Raw genomic sequence first — 13,581 nt, forward strand, 5'->3', positions numbered from 1 at the left:
GTTGCAGCTCAAGTGGAATCAAAGCTGCAAAACAGTTTTTCACCTTGTTTTTGAGAATAAAAATGTCATCTCAGTTGTACAGACAACACAACAATCTATTTATAGAAAGGAGAAAGTTGCTGACAAATAATACAACAGATAAATAATATCAAGCGGATTTTATTCTTTACCTCTGGGATAAGAACCATAACAGTAGTGAAGGCCTTCAGGAAGCAGAATAACACAAGTGCTTTTTCTTTTTGTATATATGTACTTTATATCATTACACGGTGCATTCGGGTACAATACGGCATTATAGTATTTTCAATGTGGCCCCGCCCACTCATATGATTAAAAAAAAAAGAGGGAGGAGATAACTTGGGTAGTTCATGTTTTGGTGTATTATTATTATATTACTGTATTAGCACCCAGAGTCTGCTGCTTCTTTTTAATATGTACACTTATGAGGACATTTGACAAGAAAAGGTGCTGCTGTCTGGCTGAAAACAACCCCCCCCCCCCCAAAAAAAAAAGGTTTCTCAGACTCAAAAAGTGTGGAAAGGCCGTCACTGCTGGAGGGTCAGCACATGACAGAAACACGTTTCTAATCAGCCGGGGTCCCATGGTGAGCGACTGACTTTCTAATTTTAGATAAGATGGAAAGCTCCTGCAGGAAAAACAGCTCCTGGTACTGAACGTGTAAACAATTCACAGCTCAGCAAACGCGAGAGACGTTTGAGGTTAGTTTGACTGACTGACTGACTGACTGACTGAGAGACACACGGACTTGAAGAGTGTGTGAAACCGATTCGAACAGCCTGTGATGTGTGCGGCGTTTATGCATATGTGTGTGTTTGTAAAGTCAGCCGGACAAGAGGCTTCATGCGAGGACAGAGGAGAGTCGCAGTCAGCAGTCGACACTGTGTTCATGTATAAATAGCCTCGGAGGGCGGGGAAGGTCACAACAGAGGTCAGCTGATAGAGAAAGCTCTAGATAAAGATAACAGACGTGTATGTGTGTGTGTGTGTGTGTACAGAGACTCAGAGTCTGCACGTCTGCACGTGAAATAAACACAGATGTCATGAAAACACACACATGGACCAGGTTGGTTCAGTCCAATCCTGAATCCTGAAGTGTATTTACTTGTTTTTATTGTTTTATTCAGGGACACACAGCCGCAACTGCAGAAAAGACATGTAAAGTTATAATTTAGGTCACATGACAAAGCCAAATATATTACAGTAGTAAAGAGTCAGTCCACTGACCTCAGAACCAATTAAAGTGTTTTTAAGCAGATCCTTCGTTTTCAGGATGCACATAAACAACTGGACGTCCTGTTACTGGACCGCTCTGCTTCAACATCTCAAACTCAACAACAATAACGACGTTTTGTTCAAAATAATGACTGTTGACTAGTTCAGACCTGCATAACAGGATATGTTTTTAAAGCTACGATCAATTGAATTTAATGAGTCTGTGTAATGTGAAAAGGTCTCGTTTCGAGTTGCATCAGTAAAAGTCATGTGACATCATTCACTCGCATGCTCATTGGTTAGTTGTTTCTGGGGCGACGGCGAGAACGTAAACACAGGAAGAAGCTCCACAGCTGCTGGTTTCGCTCATCTGCGTCCCAGCATGCAAAGCACACCTGGCTAGAGGAGCCGTTTAGCTTAAACTTGCAGAGGACGTCTGGTAGGTCACGTTCCCGCCACAAACAACCCGTTACTGAGTTCAGATCTGCCTGAACGAGGCGGAAAACCAACTAGAGTCCGATTCATGCGGACTAAACGAGGCAGGTTTGATTAATGTCATGAGAGCCAATAAAGACAAACTAGATAGTGATTTCAAGGGTCAAAGGTCAAGGTTGATCCTCCATTGAAGGAACTGCAGCATAAAAATACAAGTACACTATTAAAATAATACAAAAACCTAAACACACATCCACCCCATAAGCAAACACTCTTATAATATGATTTAAATGTAAATATTAATAAAAAAAAGTCAAGAACAGAGCTGTTACTGACTGTAAAGTGATCCAGGTTTTATTTCCAGGTTGCATTTTGTAATTTTTGTAAAATATAAATAATTAACACTGTAGTTTAAGACACTGTAGTGACATAAAACTGCACTTTCTAAAACCCAACAATTTTTAAATACAGTGTTTTGTTGTTTTTGTTGCCTTATTGTCACCAGCTGGAGGTTTGTTTTGATAGAAAATTAATTAATAACAACTGTAATAACTGATTTGCTAAATTACTTTACGAAAAGATTAAACAGTTGTAGGTTCGAGGTTCTCCAACGTCTCCAAATTAAATCCTTTTGCAACAAAATAAGCTTCTCGTTGTTATTCTTTATTTTGTTTTACTTTTTTATAGACTTATCATAATGATAATAATCATTAGTTGCAGCCTTACTCTACATTAGCACATGATGATGAAGCATCCTTGTGTTTCTGTGTATCAGTGAGTTTATCTGGATGAAGGCCACAGCTTTTTTTTCCCCACCGATTTTAGCTTTTTTTTAAGCCTTGAAACAGTCTGTGTACAGTAGGCCGGTGCCAACGCAGCGTCTTTAGACTCGACTTTAGAGTTTAATTCCTCGTTGTAGTGTGTGTGCTTACATGGGCATAGCACTGCTCTCTCCTCTGCATCTATTAAAAAACACACACACACACATAGTGCAGAATCCAAGGAGGCTTTGAAGGCACATACACCCTTATATGGATAACACACACTGCTCAAGGGGAAAGACAAGGTGCCAATGCAGCATGTGCAAACACTGCAGACACACAAACACACACACACACACAGCAGCAGCAGCCCTGAGACTCTCTAACATTATAATCCTGTCGGCTGATGGGTTTATAGCTCTGAGAAAGAACAGGAATGCCGTTCACTCCCCTTTATGTCTTCTATCACATGTTTAGATTGGATTAAAAGGAAGGTTTGATGATGTCTGCAGGAGGAAGGAGACATTTAGATAAGACAAGAGACTAAAGATCTGATGATATGTGAGGTCAAATCTGGCGTTTAAATGCAACTCACATCTGGTCCGGTCAGTGTCATTCACAGCTGGAACGGTAACATGACCCCGTTGACTTTCTATGAAAAGTCTGTCATCAAAGAAATATTCTGCTTTCGTGAATATGTTGATATTCATGTTAACATTCAGTTTGTTTGTTTTTAGATTTGAATTAGTGAGAAAGTTCATTGGTGAGTTCATTTATGGCAGAAAAATGAAAAACATTTGCTTCTCTTGAGCTTCTCAAATGTCAAGATTTGGTGCTTTTTTCTGTTTTTTATCAACATAAACTGAATATTTGGGGGTTTAGATGATTAGTTGGACAAAACTAGTAAAGTAAGGACTTCTTTCATTCATCATTTTTCAATATTTTCATTAACAATTAGACACTGGGCAATTTAAAAAAGAATATTTATACTGGTTTCATTGGGATTCAACATAGAATATCTTAAAATACATAAAACTGATTATATTTCTGTAAGTATAGTTTTACATATTTAACTTTGGTTAAATTGAAAACATTTAATAGATTATGGAGGTTGAATAATTTGGTACATAACAACAGCTATTAACAGTCATTAAAATATTCAAAGGCTCGTTGGTGTTTACAGCGACTCGGCTCGTCTGACCTGATATTAGCTGTCGACACCTCGGTGATGGTGACCTGTCTGCTCATCCCTCTGACAGACAGACAGACAGACAGACGCTGACTCATCAGGATTTAAGGGAGACAGACGAGGACTGAAGACCTCAGCTAATCTTTTACAGCCACAAAGTCACAACAGCAGGAATCCGAGGCTGACGGATCTCTTGATTTACGTCTAAATGTTTATGTCAAAATGAGCTTTCGTGACGCAACGTCAGGGGTTTTTTCCAACATTCGATCAGCAACGTTAAGCACCTGCCGGGTCAGATGAGTCAAAGCTTATTACCAGAGAGTGACAGGTAAGGAGATTATCTGTCATCCACAAAAGGATTGACGGAGAGGGGGGGGGGGGGGGGGGGGGGGGGCACGGGAGAAGAACAAACAAAAGAGAAGTTAAAAAGACACAAATACACGATAAATGAAACTCCCTCAGGGGGGTCCTTCATCTGGTGACTGAGCAGTGTGTGTTTGTTTGTGTGCAGTCAGCAAAACTGGGTGGCTTAGTTGATTACCGTACTTCCTCTAATAGAAGGTAACAGGCCTTTATTGGAAGCAGGCTTATATTAGAGAGAGGCCTTTATTTCTAATTCTCTCTGCTTGATAAGTATATTTGAACATATTTTAGTACAGTACAGTAGTATATTTTAGTTAGTCTGTTAAATTATTGTTACTGCATTACAAGTTATTACGGTAATCAACTTACTCTGACATGTGGAACAATAATTCTAGCACTCGAGCTCCACCCAGAGCGTTTTTGCATATTTAGCATTTTGTTTACTTCAATTTCTTGTCATTTATCGGAGGGCTGATTTATTGATCAGGCTTCAAATTACTTGTTTTGTTTGACTAACAATCCAAAACCCAAAGATCTTCTAATTATTATCAAAACAGACTGGGAGAAACAGCAAATAATCACATGTGATACACTGGAACCAGCAAGTTTGGGGCATTTTCATAAAAATAGTAAGTTTGTGCTGATCGACTGATTGATTCATTGACTAATCTTTTCTGCTCTGTGCAGATTTCAGGTCTTTATCTGATAATACTCAAACATTTTGGAGACCTGTCTGTGTCTCTGGCAGTTTGCACCAAACGAATCATCACCTTGTTTTGCACGTTGACTAGATGAATAAATTTGCACTGATCATCCATTAAATGAATCAGATCTCTGAATGCATTGTGTTGCTATGGGGGTTTCTATGCATGTGTATCATTATCATGTATTAGACCTGAATAGGCTTTTACAGGCCACTTATGACCAATATTTTCTTTATTTAGTCCTATAATTCTGGTGATTTTCATGCCAAAAAAAACCCCCACAAGTCTCCAGAATTGTATTCTTGTCAGGGTGGAAAAACTTCTGAAACAACCTTTTGACCAGCCTCACAGTAGAGACTCCACTGATTTGTCAGAAAAAAAAAAGTTCCCTAATGTCACTTCTACTAGCTGTGTTCAGCTTCGTCACGTCCGAGCTGGCCCGCAGCGGCGGCTTTATTGGCCCATAAACATCGCTGTATCCCCTTGTGGTGCGTGTGTCCAGTCCGGGCTGTGCACAGCGAGGGTTAAGAGGAACTGGGAGGATGAGAGCAACCAAATCCAAACAAACAGGAGAAGCAGAGCACGGCCGAGCTACAACACAATGAGGTCATGGTCCTATTTAAGAGCGTGGCGAATCCTCCCACTGAAGCTGGAAGATCAACAGCGGACAGAAGGCAGATGAGAGAACAGAGAGAAAAGACAAAGACAGTAGCGATGTTTAAACACAGCCTCACGCTCCACTTATAATCGTGAATAATAAATCACAATAACTCTGAATAAAAAGGCGGTGATGTCAGTGAGATTCATGGGAATTCTTCTTTGTGATGTTGCGCGACACGCGTCGTTTAAACACACATCTGATCATGTAGCTCATTCAGCTTTTATGTGAAGAGTTTGCAGCTTCTTTTTTTTTTTTAAACTAGGGCTGTCCCAAAATACCTTTCTTTGGGCTTCTGCAGCAAGTATTTGTATATTTTTCGAAGCTGAAACTGAGGCTGAGGCCTGTGTTTTTCCTTACCGCTTTAGGCAAAACAGGCACCATGTATTAAGAGTGGTCAAGTGTTACAAATTACAAATTGTGTTATTGGTCTGAAATGTTAAATATAGGCCGGTCTGTCATCTTAATAAATGGATGCTACCTACTTGAGCGACTTTAAAGGAAAAGGAAATTCTGTACATGAAAGAGCATGTTCACTGTACACTTATCACCAAACTAAATCTAACTGAATGCTGTGTTTTAGAGTTTTGCATGCAAGGCCTGAGTCCAAAAACAGAAGTTTCCTTCAATTTCTAGGCAACAGAAGACACAGATAAGAGGATGACGTCAACCACATGCAGCGGACGGCCAACTTTAGAGGTCTTAGAGGTCGTTTAAAAGGACTGCGGGATGTGAAAAAGCCTCCAGTTGTTTTATGTCATGTCTGACACCTTGTAGTTCTCACTAAATTGCAGCTGCAGTGACGTGAACTTTGAGGAAATAAAAAAAAGGGACTTATTTCGGTCATTCAAATCAGACAAAGAAGGTATTATTCAAAACAATAATCTTATTATGACAACCTGAACTCTATAACAGGACTATTAAAAATACTTTCCAAGTGCGGAAACTGACAGTATTCTAAATTTAATTCATGATTTAAAAGAGTAATCAAATTTTATGTCTCGGTATTATTCTTGTTAGGTACAGCAGAAGAGGATAAAAAAACTTTTTGGCCTTTGCGCTGGAAAAAAATGCAGAAGAGAAAGAGAGAGTACAACGAGAAGTGTGAAGGGAAAAACCTGAGAGAGAGAGAAACGCACATATCAGGTTTTATATTTACTTCTGACTCTTCTCTGACTGTTTTAGGGATATCTTGGTGGGTTTAAGTTAAGCCTGTAAGTGTGTGTGTGTGTGTGTGTGTGTGAGAAGGTAATGACACTTCTTCCTCAAACCTTTTATCACACACACACCTGCAGCATTCCTGCCTTTGTTTAGCACCGTCACGCTCGTCTGCATACGGTGTCTGTAAATAGATGACATCACCGTGCGAGTGTGCGTACAGACAAAACACGCTTAGCTCGGCTAAATAGCACCTAAAGCGCTGTATGTTTGTATGTTATGGAGGCTGCAGGAGGACCAAACATAGTGATTTAGTTGAATCGAACCTATATTTTAAAGGGAAGGGGGGCTTTAAAGAGACAGAAGCTAAAACGGCCTGTTTCAGACAGAGGCTGAACTGATGGGGTTGCATGAAGGGTCAGAATAAGATAAATGAGGAGTTTTTCACTGGAAATCAAGCAAAGATATTCCAGTAAAGCCCCAGAATATAAATATAGAGCTGGAAATGTGCAGGATGTGTCCCCTTTAAAAAAAAAGGCCAAGAGAGAGACATTTTATATTTGTGCCAGTGTTTACTTTTTCATGTGACACTTTTCCCATTTCGCTGTGAATGTCATTTTCAATTTGCAAAACAATGGCGAGGGGAGTTTCCACTGCCAAAGTAGTTTTCCTCTGCCAACGTGACACATTCCTCTAATCACTCTACTATTATTTATCAAATATCCTTCCAAAAATATACTTTACAAGCTGGAAGCAACACCAACACCTTTCTAAAATCCTTTATTAATTAATCAATACTTAATCTACTTTCTCCCCTGCTAATTTCTTCTAAAACTCTCTTAAGTACATTCTTCACCCTCCTCGCCCTCATCCCCTCTCTCCCTGTTACTTCCTGTTGAGTCCACGGGGGGAAGTCGAGATCGGCCACACCTTTTCCTCCTAGCATTCCTGCACTAATGGGTACACACACACACACGCGCACGAAGACGTGTAAGTGCTCACACCTTTCCTCTGTCACAGACGTTCTGCTAATGGACAGAAAGACGCAATCGCTCAGACGTCTTGAGTGGACATTCCCGAGCTAATGGACAGTGTAGCGTCGTTTTTATAGCCTTTTATAGGCATCTCCGTCTCTGTTGTCCAGCGTTAACTACTCTACATGCTGTTTAGTGACCGCAGCTGTCCGTTTTCTACCGCTAACCGACATTTATTTACACCTGGGAGACCTGTGGTGCTTCAAGGTTGATACAGATACATGTGTTTGGGGTTTGAAGCTGTCTATGTGATTTTTTCAATATGAAAGTAGCCAATAATACCCTTAAAAAGAGTAAAAACTAATAATAATAATGATAATAATAATAAAACATGTTCACAAATAGTTATATGGGCTCAGATCAACATGTTTTGCTTGTAAGAATCAGTTTTGGTGATCAGTTAATCAATACTGTGTGTATTTGAACAAATTAGAGCCTCACTGATATATATTAGTGGAGCCGATATTGGCTTTTCATTGATATATACAGCAGGTATAGGCTTTGACATTGGCAGATGGAGTATGAAAGGAAGAAATTACAGTAAATAAATGTGTGACATTTTTATGTATTTTATGTAAATTGGCTCACTTTTTTTCAAATTTAATGTATTTTAGCTGTTTTTGCATTTTTTGTTGATTATATAATAATAATATTAAAGCTCTCCTCCACAAATGTTTTAAAATACATGTAAAACATTCTACTTTGAATAATTGTTTGCATCTAAAGTTCTATAATCTCATTAAAATCCTTAAAATGACATTTTCTCCTTCTTCCTCTTTAAAAATGTCCAGAAACTACAAATATGTAAATATTGTTCATTTCAAAAAGTTAAGTGCTGGAGACTCTCTTACTTCACTGAAAAGTCAATTCTCAGTGTTTGTACACTTAAGGCTTCGAAAGGCTTGCAAATTAAATACTGGACCATGATTGGCTCCAAACTAGTTGTGATGTCACGAATCACTCTCGCAGGTAAACATCTTAAACTCAGATTTAAAGTGAGCACAGAGAAACTTTCCTCCTTCCAAAGATGAATGTAAGAACAATAAATCATTGTGCACAGTGAAGCTCTAACACCCCACTGAAGGAACAAGAAGAAAAACACATTTTTGAGTGGAGGCGGACTTTAAGTGTTTTTCAACTGTAAAACATCCTGCCTCAATACCTTTGTCGCAACTTTTTAATCACCTCGTTTGAGAGATCCTTGTCAGACGTGTTTAGGGCTGCTGTTGATTATTTTGATAAAATCTGAAAACGTCACCTTTAACTTTGGGGAAAAAGATTAAATCATTAAATGAAAATAATCCCTAGCTGCCTCTAAAGTCCTGTATCAGCACCTCGTCTTCTCTTCTAAAGAGAGAGAGAGAGGAGAACAGGAGAGGAAAACTGTTCTATTGTTTCTGCAAACAGAGAAGTGAAACCTGCAGACTAAACTAAGCCGGACCGCATGGAGACAAAGAGGCTGCGTTCAGCACAATGATGTGAACCAAAGTGGACGACTGGCACCGTGCTGCAGCGCTGCCAGTATGTTTCCAGTGTGGTTCACTGTGTACAGTATGGAGAGCAGAGAGAGTAAAAGGACACACAGTTATGGTTCCACTCCCTACAGTAGACTAACAAGGAGTCTGTTTGGAGGGACCACCCAGAAAAATGAGCTTCATCAAGGCCTTTATCAACACAGAAGAAGAGGATATGAGTGTGGATGTAGAGGACAGAAAAAATAATGAAAAGGGAGGAAGACACGAGCGAAGGTTAAGAATAATTATGGAGGAGCAAAAGGAGGAGAGGCGAGAGGATGAGTACGAGCGGGATAAAAAAGAAAGAGGAAGAGACAAAGAATAAGAGATGTCAAAGGAGGAAGAGGAGCTAAAGACAGACATGATTGATTATGAGGATGTTTATAGGAGGAAGAAAAATGTGAAGTTGAAGAAAGAGACAAACAAAAAGAGAGGAAGGAGGAAATACAATTATAATCAAACGGATTTAAAGCTTTTCCATCTTTAGCAGTGATAATATTCTAAAAGCTGCCACTTTTCAGACTCAGCTACTAGTCGTGCAGTTAACTTTGGAGAGTCGCTGGTCATTTATTCTGATTGTCAGCTCACACTGCTACCGGCTCCCCGCTGAGAAATGTTCTCATTAAGCTGAAAAATGGCTTTTGATTAAAACAGCTACATACCGGGGGAGCGACACAGCTGGCCGAGGCTTGTATACTCATGCACACAAACAGGAAAAGTTCATGTTTGGTTGTTATCAGATTGCTAAATACATACTGTAGAAAGGTCTTTGCACAGGATTCGTAGAAAGAATTGGGCAATAGACCCAGTGAGTAAGCATGTGCGGGCTGAGATTATGAAACTTCATGGTTCTGACCTTGGAGGAAGACAACATAGGAGGGGCGGTGGAAGAAAAAGAGGTGTGTGAGTGTTTGAGGAGAGTGAGCCAACAATAAGCCAGACTTCCCCTGCAGAGTTTCATTTGTCAGCCAGCTGCGTACAGAACATGCCTGCAGGGCTGCGAGTGATGAGTGCTTTTTTTTTCTTCTGATGAATCGTTCATTGTTTAGTCTATAAAATGTCAGAAAATAATGAAGAAAAAACGCCCGAAAAAAGTTCCCAGAGTCCAAAGTGACAACTTTAAATAGCCCAAACCCCCAAAATATTTAATTTACAATAATATCAGGGCTGCAACTAATGATTATTTTCATGATTCATTCATCTGTTGATTATTTTCTTGATTGATCGATTAGTTGTTTGGTCCATAAAATGTCCAGAACCCAAACTTATAGGAGCATTAGAGGGTAACATTAACGATAAAAGTTATGAAGTGCAGCTCTAAAATGTAATGAAAAACAGTGGCGGAGAGATGTGTCTTTAATTAAAGTTTTAAGTTTGAGTTGTAAGTTTTTCATTAGCAGACTCCAGACTTAAAAACTCGCTGACACCGACATCACATCAGAAGATTGTTTATTGCAAAACTGAGGGCAACCCTTATAACCAATTTTCCAAAGTCTTACATCATCATCTTTCATGCCAGAACAGCACCAACGAAGTTAAATCAGTTAAATTAGACGGTGGAACTTTTTTTTTTTTTTTTTTTTTTTTTTAGAAGCCACAAAACTACATATGATTTAAAGAAATATCAAGACAGCAAAAGCAAACAAACAAAAACAAAAATAATAAGGAAAGCAAGGTTCACTGCAGTCGACTCGCAGCCTCCATGACTCAGATATGAAGCAACAGATCAACATGCCAGTCACCATCAGTCATATCCGATAATGTTATTACTAAACGACTGACACTCCGCCTACATGAGCACACGGAGCCTCTGCAGGTTGCTCAAACAGACATTATGTGTTTATGACACTTTTCTGTATTTACAGCAGGTATGAACCTCTGTGAACACATTCATATGAAGACTATGACTGATTTAAACACCCACTGTTTATCATGTGACTATGTTTTTAGCCCCACTACACTAGTAGTTTGGTTCTAGCAATGGAAACATTGATCAATCTATCGGTGCGACAGTTTGATTCAGACTGAAAAGTCTCAAGAACTACAAGACTGATTGCTATGAAACTTGGTACAAACATTCATGGACCCCAGAGGATGCTAACATGCTAATATTTACCATGTTGCAAGCTTAAAGAGCAACTTAACATCATGTTTACGCTTCAACACGCTCCCTTCACAAATTCAAAAAGCACCACAAAAAAAAAAAAAATCAGACACACCTCCGCCACAAACATTTAAGAGTCTTGCGGAAAAGTTGGTGTGATAAATAAAAGCAAATTGATTGAACCACCACCAGATGAGCTCCACCTCCTGAGTCATACCAGTCTTAATGATAACGCCTGTGTCAAGAAGTTTATCTTGTATTTTATGTCAGGTGTAAGCTGAGTATTTGTAGCTCATGTGAAAACATACAGACAAGTCTTAAATTACATAACGTGGTATCGCAGTACTGCTAGTCACTGCTGTGATACAATGAAAACAATGAGGATGTGAAAGGCAGGTGTGTCTGTGTGAGGCCTGATATTGGGAAACAAGGGAAACAAAACCTGCTGCTCTGTGAGTGTGTAATGATGACTACGGCTTAATGTCACTCCAGCTCCGTCACCTGGGCTACAATGGAAAAATCCCCCTAAACTCACACACACACACACACACACACACCTAAACACACACACATATATTCCCCACATCAAACTAGCCAAAACACAGACTGAGTGATATTCAGCCAGCGTGAGCCAAATCCCAGTTTACAACCACTACACACGTCTACATAATGATCAGCCAGCACATTTAAAACCCACAGACCTCTGAGGTTTTTAGTAGGAATTTGTGTGTCTGTGTGCAGCACAAAACATTCGGAGTTGCTCCATTTTAAGTGTCACATGAAACAGCTAATGACACACAGGATGATGGGTTATTCGGCACGCAAACCTGTGAGTGTGTGTACTATAATTACGTGTGAACCTGACATTAAGCACATTATGATGTGATGAAAAAGGTTTATGGAATGTCATTTACTGCTCTGCAACGCCAATGACACTGTTTAATGTCATTTTTGATGACGTTACCTTGATGTACGACTCGTTCAGCTGCATTTATTCAGCGGCAAAGCACCGTTAAGGCCTTTAAATGGCAACAGTGCTTTTAAAATAGCATGTTTGTATCACAGTCTTAACTTTTAAAGGATACGTTCACAATCTTTTGTCTTAAAACAACAGTTAGGTGGCCATATGAACAGTGAAAGAGGTTTTCCTAGCTGTAATGTCCAGGAGGATGAGGCATTAATACCTGTTGAACAGATACTGGATTTTTGAGGTTGATACCAATATCAATATTTAAGACTTTACAGGAATAGTTCAACATTTTGGGAATTACGCTTCTTCGCTTTCTTGCTGAGAATCAGACGAGAAGATTGATACCACTCTCATGTCTGTCTGCTCAATACGAAGCTGCAGCCAGTAGCCGGTTAGCTTAGCTTAGCATAAAGACTGGAAACAGGAGGAACCAGTTAGCTTGGCCCTGTCCAAAGGTAACAAAATCTGCTTACCAGCACATCTAAAGGTCACTAATTAACAAGCCGTATCTTGTTTATTTAATCTGTACAAAAGAGGAACTACCTTTGGACTGAGCCAGAGTAGCTGTTTCCTCCGCTTCCAGTCTTTGTGCTAAGCTAAGCTAACCTGTAGCTACATATTTAGCTTACATACATGAGAGAGATATCGATCTTCTCATCTAACTCTCAGCAAAAAAAAAAAAAGCAAATAAGCAGTTTCCAAAAATATCAAACTATTCTTTTAAATCTGATAAACAATACAAACGATAATTAATCTCATTATGTAATGGTTTTCGAACGTCATAACAATTTCCTAGAACACAAGCTGATATTTTCAAGCCAACTAACCCTTCAGAAATATTCAGTTACCACATAGAAAACCAGAGAATGTTTTGAGAAGCTGAACCAGTGAATTTTTGTCACTTCTGCTTGAAAAATTATTAATCGAGTAGTTGTAACAGTTTTTTTTTAAGAACTGGAACTACAGTGTGTACTGGATGTTGGATATGTTGAAGTTGAAAAATAAACTTCAGTCGTCTCTGGTGGACAAACATTGTAATGGTGACATTTCTAAAAGACCTCAAACTCTTTGGTATTTCGGTACTGCAATTTCTTATTACTTATTGGCTGAAACACATGCTGATATATCTGCAATAAGTTCATACCAGCCCGACCAATTTACAGAACATTACTCATGCAGAGAAAATTTTGCTCAAACATAACATACACACCTTAACCTTCAGCTTTTCCAAAAACGCCTCGCTGCGGCCCACGCTTTAACCTAACCCAAACCACAACACCCACTCTAACACTCCAAAAATGTCCCTCTGAAAAGCAAGAACCTCCAAAAAAAAAAAAAAAAAAAAAAAAAAAAAAAAAAAATGTCCAGGGGTTGAAGATTGCTTTCAAACACACAGTTTCAGTAGACCTGAGTTGTAATTTATCATCTCACTTTCTCCTTTGCACATCAAAGAGAGCA

The 13,581-nt window shown here is 39.2% G+C and overlaps 1 protein-coding gene across 1 annotated transcript in view; it reads right to left on the bottom strand.

The window, feature by feature from the left end:
• rassf3 (Ras association domain family member 3) overlaps positions 1 to 13,581 on the bottom strand; it is a 37,574-nt gene that overhangs the window by 9,443 nt on the left and 14,550 nt on the right. The window lies entirely within an intron of this gene.

This window comes from Thunnus albacares, chromosome 23 (genome assembly GCF_914725855.1).
Source record: "Thunnus albacares chromosome 23, fThuAlb1.1, whole genome shotgun sequence".
Classification (NCBI taxonomy): domain Eukaryota; kingdom Metazoa; phylum Chordata; class Actinopteri; order Scombriformes; family Scombridae; genus Thunnus; species Thunnus albacares.